The 9,651-nt window shown below is 46.9% G+C and overlaps 1 protein-coding gene across 1 annotated transcript in view; it reads right to left on the bottom strand.

The window, feature by feature from the left end:
• Positions 1–7,395, bottom strand: part of Atf1 (activating transcription factor 1) — a 41,575-nt gene extending 34,180 nt beyond the window's left edge. The window contains exon 1 of the mRNA XM_050122402.1: positions 7,128–7,395. The gene's annotated coding sequence lies outside the window, so the exon portion shown is untranslated. The remainder of the gene's footprint in view (positions 1–7,127) is intronic.
• Between the last annotated feature and the right edge of the window lie 2,256 nt (positions 7,396–9,651).

The raw sequence follows: 9,651 nt of genomic DNA, 5'->3' as shown, positions 1-9,651 counted from the left end.
GACAATGAGGACTACTGAGAACTCAAGAACAATGGCAATGGGCTTTTGATCCTACTGCATGTATTGGCTTTGTGGGAGCCTAGGCAGTTTGGATGCTCACCTTACTAGACCTGGATGGAGGGTGGTGGTCCTTGGACTTCCCACAGGGCAGAGAACCCTGATTGCTCTTTGGGCTGATGAGGGAGGGGGACTTGATTGGGGGAGGGAGAGGGAAATGGGAGGCGGCGGTGGGGAAGAGACAGAAATCTTTAATAAAAAAAAAAATAGTCTTGTGGTTCTAAGTAGGTCTAAGAGTTCCAGGTTAGCCAGGGCTACATAGTCAAGACCCTATCTCAAAAATAAAGGAGGGCTGGAGAGATGGCTCAGAAGTTAAGAGCACTGATTGTTCTTCCAGAGGTCCTGAGTTCAATTCCCAGCAACCAAAGTGGTGGCCTACAACCATCTGTAATAAAATGTGGTGCCCTCTTCTGCCCTGCAGGCATACATGCACTGTAAACACTGTAAACAAAAGAAATAAATCTTTAAAAAAAAAAAAAAGGGAGGCACAATGGTTTCTAAAAGAAAAAAAAAAGTAAAGGGGTAGTTGGAGAGATGGCTCAGCTCACTGCTCCTTCTTCCCAAGGTCTTGAGTTCAATTTCCAGCAACCACATGGTGGCTCACAACCATCTGTAATGAGATCTGGAGCCCTCTTCTGGCCTGCAAGCAGACTTACAGACAGAACATTATATACATAATAAATAATTTTTTTTTAAAAAAAAGAGGAAACGAAAGAAAAAGGGGAAGGGGCAAAAGAAAGGAGAAAAGCAGGGGGGAAAAGATTTCCTTTGAGAATGAATGTAGATAGACACACGCACGCACAGAGAGAGAGGCTTGAAACTTCTGTTGAATGTCAGTGATGCTAAAAAGTGGGGACCTAGTTGTCCCTGCTTTCTAAACAGGTTTTTAATTTTTATTTTATGAGCATGGGTGTTTTGCTTGCATGTATATCTATATGCCATGTGTTTGTCTGGTGTCCCAGAATGGCAGAAGAGGGTACCGGATTCCCTAGTAACAAATGGTTGTGAGCTATCAAGTGGGTGCTGGGAATTAAACCAGGTCCTGTAAATAACAGTCAGTGCTTTTAAGCACCAATCCATCTCTCTAGTCGTTTTTTGTTGTTGTTTGTTTTTTGAGACAGTTTCTCTGTAGGCCTGGGTAGCCTGAAACTCACAGACTACACTCTACCTGCCTCTGCCTCCCAAGTGCTAGGATTAAAGGCGTGCACCACCACTGTCCATACCTCTCCATTTTTTTTTAAATTTTCTTTTTGTTTTTTTTTCGAGACAGGGCTTCTCTGTGGTTTTAGAGCCTGTCCTGGAACTAGCTCTTGTAGACCAGGCTGGTCTCGAACTCACAGAGATCTGCCTGTCTCTGCCTCCCGAGTGCTGGGATTAGAGGCGTGCGCCACCTACGCCCGGCCTCTCCATTCTTTACAAACTTTAATTGTGGGGCTGGAGAGATGGCTCAGAGGTAAAAAAAGCACTTGCCGCTCTTCCAGATGTCCTGAGTTCAATTTTTCAGCAACCACATGGTGGCTCACAACCATCTATAATGAGATCTGGTGCCCTTTTCTGGTGTGCAGGCATGTATACAGGCAGAACACTGTATACATAAAAAGTCTTTAGAAAAAAAAACTTTAGATGTATAAAATAGAGAAAATTTTCTCATCTAAATCATTTATTTTATTTTTCATATTCTGGTAGTTTTGAGACAGCATCTATCTAGCCCTACTTGTCCAGGAACTCACTGTTTGGCCAGTTCCTGCCTCCAGAGTGCTGGAATTAAAGGAATGTGTCACCAGGCCCAGCGTATTTTACCATTTGTTTGTTTGTTTTTCTTTGAGACAAGGCCTGGCTGTCCTGGAAAGCACTGCATTAGACCAGGCTGGCCTTGAACTCAGAGACCTACGCACCTCTGCTGGGATTAAAGGGCACTACCTCCGCCCAGTTTAGCAATGCAGTCCCCCAGTCCATTACAACTTAAGGTACAGTAAGACAAGGTGGTGTCTTACTGTGGTTTTGGTTTTCATCCCCCACTGAGTAATAATGTTAAACATCTCCGTCTTTGTGCTAGCCCGCTCTTCCCTTTTTTGCCTTTAGTCTGGCCTCCAGCACGCTGAGTGCTAAAACTACAGAAATGCACCACCGGCCTGTCTTCATTTACTCTCCAGGTGTAAACTATCGTTGGTCACTGAAAAACAGTGAAAACTCACCTCCTATACAAAGTGCTCCTCCTCTTACGGATGACACTAGCCCTTTCCCCAAACCGAAAATATAGAAGGAAACAAAAACCTTAAGAAATCGTAATCACAGGCTAGAGGATGGCTCAGTGGGTTAAGAACACTGGCAGCTGTTTCAGAAGATCTGAGTTTACTTTCCAACACCCATATGAAACTTCAGTCTCAAGGGATCTGACTGAGGCTCTCTTCTGGCCTCCACAGGCACACATACAGGCAAAGCATCCATGTACATAAAATTTTAAAAATATTTTGTTGTTGTTGTTAAAAAGGCCAGGCATGGAGGTGTATGCCTTTGGTCTAGGCAGAGGCAATTGGATCTCTTTTAGTTTGAGGCCACCCAGTGAGTTGGCCTTCCAGGCCTGCACAGAAGACGCTGTCTCAGCAAGCAGGCAAATAAACAATAAAAGCAAACATACATGCAGGCAACACACTCATAAATTGAAAATAAAATTTTACAAAATTTTTTTTAAAGAATCAAATCAAGCATTTTCCCAAGTAAGTTTATAGTTTTTAGCTCATTGTAAGCAATAACAGCACCTGTTCTGCTCTACTGACATCATCAACTGCAAATATACTCTTAAAAAAAAAAGAGAGATTTATTTTTATTTTATGTGTATTGGTGTTTTGCCTGTATGAGGGCATCAGATTCCCTGAAACTACAGATGGTTGTGAACTGCCATGTGGGTGCCGGGACTGAACCTGGTTCTTAACTGCTGAGCCATCTCTCCAGGCCCAGCAATACTTTGCTCACCCTTTCTTGGCTGTTCCTAAAAATTTTAAATCTGATTGGCTTTTGTTGTTATTGTAGTTGCTTTGTTTTATCTTTGTTTTTGAGACAGAGTCCTAAAACCCAGGCTGGCGAACAAGACATCCATCCCCCAAGTGCTAAGCAAGGCAACAGGTGTACCCTACCGTGCTTGGCTAAAATTCTGTTTTTTAAAATAACATTTTAAAAAACACAATAAATGTTATATGTGCATTTTTTATAAATCAAGTTTTTTATAAATTTTTATAAATATTTTATAAATTAAGTTCCAAGCAGTATCTGTCATGAGGTAATAGCAAGTCGGGCAGACTCACAAAGGATCTATGGAGCTCAGCTTCAAATAAATAAGAACCAAAGTGACCAGCTGAGAGAGTTAACTGGCTAAGCAGCTAAGAGCACCGCATGCTCGTAACTGTGGGTTCAATTCCCAGCACCCACATGGTTGCTCACAACTGTCTCCAACAGTTCCAGGGGACCTGAACCCCTCACACAGATAAACATGCAGGCAAAACACCAATACCTACAAAATAAAATTACTACTATTAAAAACAAAGAACTGCCGGGCGGTGGTGGGGCACGCCTTTAATCCCAGCACTTGGGAGGCAGAGGCAGGCAGATCTCTGTGAGTTCGAGGCTAGCCTGGTTCCAGGACGTGCTCCAAAGCCACAGAGAAACCCTGTCTGGAAAAACAAACAAAAAAACAAAACCCAGGGCTGGAGAGATGGCTCAGTGGTTAAGAGCATTGCCTGTTCTTCCAAAGGTCCTGAGTTCAATTCCCGGCAACCACATGGTGGCTCACAACCATCTGTAAAGAGGTCTGGTGCCCTCTTCTGGCCAGCAGACATACACACAGACAGAATACTGTATACATAATAAATAAATAAATAATTTTAAAAAAACAAAACCCAAAATAAAAACAACAACAAAAGAACCAAAGCAATACATAACAAGCACATACACCAATTAGAAGGATTCTGAATACCGAGAAGTCACAGCAGGCTAAGCATTGCTGGCACCATAAAGGCAAGGTACTTTCCCATAGGACAAGATCTTCGGTAGCTCAGGTTAGCATCAAACAGAGGGTGACCTTTCTGGAACTTCTGATGGTCCTGTCTCCACCTCTCAATGCACCTACCTACACAGCAGCTTTATGGAGAATTTATCATCACACCCAGGGCCTCTACAGAGCAGATAACTATCTAAGTTACACCCTCTAGTCCAAAGCAAGGTGCTTTAAACAAATTCTGTAGCCAGGGGCTTCCCAAGTGAAACTGCATGATAAGTTTTGTTTCTGTGCTATTGCTGGAGGCCATAGCTAGGGTCTTACCAAGCACCCTCCACTGAGCTTCCCCCAGCTCCTAGGAGCACGTCACACACTACCTATTTCACTCAAAACCTGTGCTTAATGTGGATCTCACATCACCATGCAAAAGACTGGAAGCTAGGGCTTCCCCAAAGCCTTGTTCTTTTATTTCACATGCTCCTGTGCCAACCACAGCCTCACATAACCACCTCTCTGTCTCGATGGGGCTCCCTTGTCTTGCACATCTCTCCCAGCTCTAAGCTACCCTAAGGTGTGCTCAGTGGACAGCAGAGTGAACAGGAAATACCAAATACAGCATTCTCTTCTAACAACTTTGAGCTGTGTTAGCCTGGGGTCAGGGAGCCCCTTACTTACCATTTCCACAACTATGAGTCACATTGAATCTCTTCCAGATTTCAAATGTGTCTGGCTTGTTTCACCTCATACATGCTTTTTCCTATGCTACAAACACTATTCTGCTTCCTCCTCCTGAGGCGTCTACGATTTCTTCTTCCAGGCAAACCTACAAGACTAGTTTAGAAGTTGACCATATACCCTGGACCCTTTATCTCTCTCTCTCTCTCTCTCTCTCTCTCTCTCTCTCTCTCTCTCTCTCTCTCTCTCTCTCTCTCTCTCTCTCTCTCTCTCTCTCTCCTGTCTTGGTTTTTCAAGACAGGGTTTCTCTGTGTAGCTCTGGTTGTCCTGGAATTCTCCCTGTAGATCATGCTGGCTGGCTTTTCGTATGGCACCTACCATAGTAATATAAGTCCCAGGAAGTCAAGCACACCCTTTCCCTACACAGCATCAATGTCTTCACATTTAACACGAACAAAACCACCTGCTTACTTAGATGGATCTAATAAGAACTAATGAAATAATGGCTAAAGACATATCCTCAGAGAATCACTCCAGCTCAGGAATAGAAACAGGGCAACCGAGGCACAGGAAAACTTGAAATAACATCCTATGTGAAAACTGGAAATTCAAGTCAGGCGGTGGTGGCGCACGCCTTTAATCCCAGCACTAGGGAGGCAGAGGCAGGGGGAATCTCTGTGAGTTCGAGGCCAGCCTGGTCTACAAGAGCTAGTTTCAGGACAGCTAGGGCTGTTACACAGAGAAACCCTGTCTCAAAAAACAAACAAACAAAAACCAACCAACCAAACAAACAAACAAACAAAGGAAATTCAGAGAGATCATGTTTTTTTGACCTGAGTACCATCTACTGGTGCTCAGTACTATCACAGTCCTGCAAATCCACAATCAAGAACTACAAACACTATTTAGGAGCTGTCTCATTCAACTTTAGACTGTCCAGTTTCCTAGCGCTGAAGCACGCTGGGCAAACACTCCCACTTAGCTTCATTATATAGGAGAGAAACCTTAAGTGGTCACTGTAAAGTGGGGTGAGGACAACCAGAATTTTAAAATATCTACTGGCAACAAAATCTTGGGATAAATGTATTTTGCGAACATAAATACTATACAAACTCTTAACACAGGTGACGCCAGTTTCACAAAGGTTCCCACCATACCTACGCTGAAATGACCGCAGGTGTCAAGAGGCCCTTGAAGACTTTAGGCACGATGCTTTTCAAAGCTGTGAGTTCTAGGCCAAACTGAGCCACATTAAGGTCAGCTGGGAATACAGCATGAGGCCTTTCTCAAACAAGCAAACACCCCCCAAAATTAACATATGCTAGAGAGATGGCTGAGGGGTTAAGAGCCCATAGGCTCTAAGGCCAATTCATGGCACCCACTTGCCTCTTCAGACCAGATACACAGGTGAACATAATTTTATGCAGGCAGGCGTGTGCACACAAAAAACAATAACGTCTTACTATTGGGATCTACTGGCCTGGAACTCGCTGTGTAGACCGCAGGGGGGGGGGCGGGGAGAAACAGAGACAGAGCGAGGATTAGAGAGAGACAGAGGAGAGAGAGAGAGATTACCAGCTTCTGCCTCCCGAGGGAGTAGCTGGGCTTAAAGGCCTGTGCTACCATGTTCCATAATAAATAAATTTTTTGTTCTTTTTCCCTCTCCCCTTTAGACGGGTTTCTCTTAGCTTGGCTGTCCTAGAACTAGCTCTGGCCTCGAATTCAGAGATCCACCTGCCTCTGCCTCCCAAAAGCTGGGATCAAATGCATGCACCACCACACCGCATGGCAACAAACTATCAAAAAACTAACAAAGTTTCAGGACAGCCAAGGCTATACAGAGAAATCCTTTCTCGAAAAACCAAACCAATCAAACAAACAAAAAACAAAAGTCATCCTAGACTGTAAAGATCCAGCCTGGGAGGCCTTGTCTCATGCAAAACTAAAAAGGCTACCGTAAAACTAAAGGCGACCACATCTAGACGCCCTGCAGCAGAAACTCAACAAATCCCGCCTCAGAAAGAAAGAGCGGCTACCGAGACTCTGAGTTCTCTACTGAAACTTAAGCGGGCAGACACCCGGAAGAGCAAAACACAGGCGGGGGTTCTCCCCCGTAACGCAGGTGGGAGCCCGGGGACTCGGTGCCAGAAGCCTGAGGGCAAGCCGTCATGGAGACACGCGTGGGCCGCGGGAGCGCGGCGTCGGGAGCGCGGGGCCACCGGACCGGAGCCCAACGCCCGTGCGCTCGCCCGGGAGGCGCGCGGCCGGAAGCGCGCGGCTGGTCCCACCCCCGCGCCCCTCCCCCACTAGCAAGCCGCGCGCGACCCCCAGCCGGCGCGTGGCCGCCATTGCGTCGTCGCCGGCGCCGCGTTCCCGTCCGGGCCGCCCCGCCGCCCCCACGTACCTGCAGAGCCGCCTGGCCGCTGCCCGGGGCGGGAACTTCCACTCCCCCGTCCCAGGCGGCGCCGACTTCGCCGCTCGCTCACGTCCCAGCCGCACACCGCGGCGGGGTGGCGCTTCTCCCTGGGGTCAGCGGGGCGGGGAGAACCAGTGTAACTCGAGAGCCAACCGTCCGGGGCTACCGTTTCCCGGCCGCGAGGGGCGTCTCTGGCGGCATGATCCGCGGCAGGCCGGGGGCTGGGACGGGGGCCAAACAGAGCACGGAGCGTGAGGAGGGGCGGGGTCTGCGTGCTGCGTCACCGCGTGCTCACGTGGCACGCCGTCACCGCGGCTAGCCGGGTGCGCGCATTTTGGGCAAGTCCCGGGGTTCGCTTCCTAACTCTCGCTCAGGCTGCTCTGCGACGCCAGGCTGAGCTATTTGCTCTAAGTATTCGACAGCGTTGAGGTCCCTGACCTTGACCGGTACCGCTCTGTGCGCTGCTAGGCGAAAGGATGTTGAAAGGCTTTTATTCGTTTTTTCAGTATCTGGCCTCGGGATAGCATCGCAAGAGCTGGATGTTACCTCCAATCCCAGGAGGTGGAGGCAGAGGGAGCAGAAAGTAAAGGTTGGGCTAGGTAAGATCAATAGGAGAGCACTTACTTCGTATAGATGAAGGCCTGTGTTTGGTTCCCTAACGAAAAGTTTAAAGTTGTCCTCATATGACACTGCCTTAGACTAGGCGGTGTTGGCCGGTGGTAGCGCAGGCCTTTAATCCCAGCAGAAGCAGGTGGGTCTCTGAATTCAAGGCCAGTGTGGCCGACAGAGCTAGTTCCAGGACAACTAGGGCTGTTATGCAGAGAAACCCTGACTCAACCCGCATCACCCCCCCCCCCAAAAAAAACCAAACAAACCAATTTGACCCTGTGACACACTAGGATCCTGCTTTAGACACGGTTGCCTACCATTTCATACGCTGCTCTCACCTGTTCTAGTGATAAGTACGTCCTCACTGGCGCCACTACTCTCGGCCTTTTATTAGATAGGGCTCACTACCTTACCCCGGCTAGCCTGGAACTCCTGTCTGGCTTCAGCCTTCCAGGTTACAAAGGATAAAAGCCATGTACTACCATGCCCAGCTGGAGTAGCTAGCTCCTTAGCTTACTTACTTCTGCTGTTGGGATAGAAGGGGAAATTTTCTGCTTGTGACACTCCCCCCCCCCATGGGCATTAGTGTTTTGCCTGCATATGTCTGTGTGAATATCATGTTAGCCTCCATGTGGGTGCTGGGAATTGAACCCGGGTCCTTTGAAAGAGCAATCAGGGCTCTTAACTACTGAGCCATCTCTTCAGCTCCATAACTCCTTTTTTTTTTAAAAAAAAAAAATTACATATTATGTATACAGTGTTCTGTCTGCATGTATACCTGCAGTCCAGAAGAGAGCACCAGATCTCATTACAGATGGTTGTGAGCCACCAAGTGGTTGCTGGGAATTGAACTCAGGACCTCTGGAAGAACACCCAGTGCTCTTAACCTTTGAGCCATCTCTCTGACTCCTTTTCTTTTTTTCTATTTAACTTTATTTTATGTGCATTGGTGTGAAGGTGTCAGATCCCCTGCAACTGGATCTTCAGACAGTTGTGAGCTGCCATGTGATTGCTGGGAATTGAACCCGGGTCCTCTGGAAGAGCAGCCAGTGCTCTTAACCACTGAGCCATTGCTCCGACTCCTTTTCTATACTGCAAGCCATCATCCTTTCTCACACTGTAATCTTAGGAGCTTACTTTCTGCCTCTACTACTAATCACCAAATGGAGACAGCTATTGGTTACTGTGTTTGTGATTATGAATCACATGCCCACAGAAGCTCCCAGGTATGACGACTGAAGCTCTGAGGACAGAAGAAGCCTCACGTCCTGAACAGGAAAGCCTGCTTACGTGAGAATTTACATGAAAACACATCGCTGGCCATTATAGAGTTAAAGAAGAAAGGCCATTGTCACCTGGCTACCAAGTGCCTGATAAATCTGAAAAGTTTCTGCACCCTAATAAGCCTATTGGCCATGCATCAATCTAAATCAGACCACATCAAACCAAACTGGAAAAAGCCCAGATTTAATTAATAAAATGCTCCGGGATGACTTTCAGGCCCCCAAACACGTCTGTTTTCAGGGGGTAGGGGGGCAGTTTAAATATCATGTGGGAGTGGTCTTGAGCATCTCTGGGGAGGAGCCATGTTTGGCAGGCTTTCTGAGATGAGGTGGGGGAAGGAGATTGAGGTGGAGCTTTCACCAGAACATTCTAGGTGTTTTGGACGAATGGATACCAGGGGCTGGTATGGAGCTTCCACCAGAACAAAAACTTCTGGAGGAATACAACCTCTGGAAACTTTCAATGTTTAGATGTCCATTCAGAAATAGCACAGACTAAAATCAACCTCTAAGTAGGAGTCCATGTGTTCATGTGACAGTTCTGAGATGGTCAGTAGCTGGTGGCATCAACCAGCCAACATATAAAATTTAAAGGTTCACATATCCTCCACATCATAGCA

The sequence above is a fragment of the Alexandromys fortis genome, unplaced genomic scaffold, assembly GCF_014885135.2.
Source record: "Alexandromys fortis isolate MF-2015 unplaced genomic scaffold, M_Fortis_MF-2015_v1.1 scaffold_216, whole genome shotgun sequence".
Taxonomy (NCBI): Eukaryota; Metazoa; Chordata; class Mammalia; order Rodentia; family Cricetidae; genus Alexandromys; species Alexandromys fortis.
Note: the sequence above shows the minus strand (reverse complement) of the source record. Positions and strands in the feature narration are given on the sequence as shown.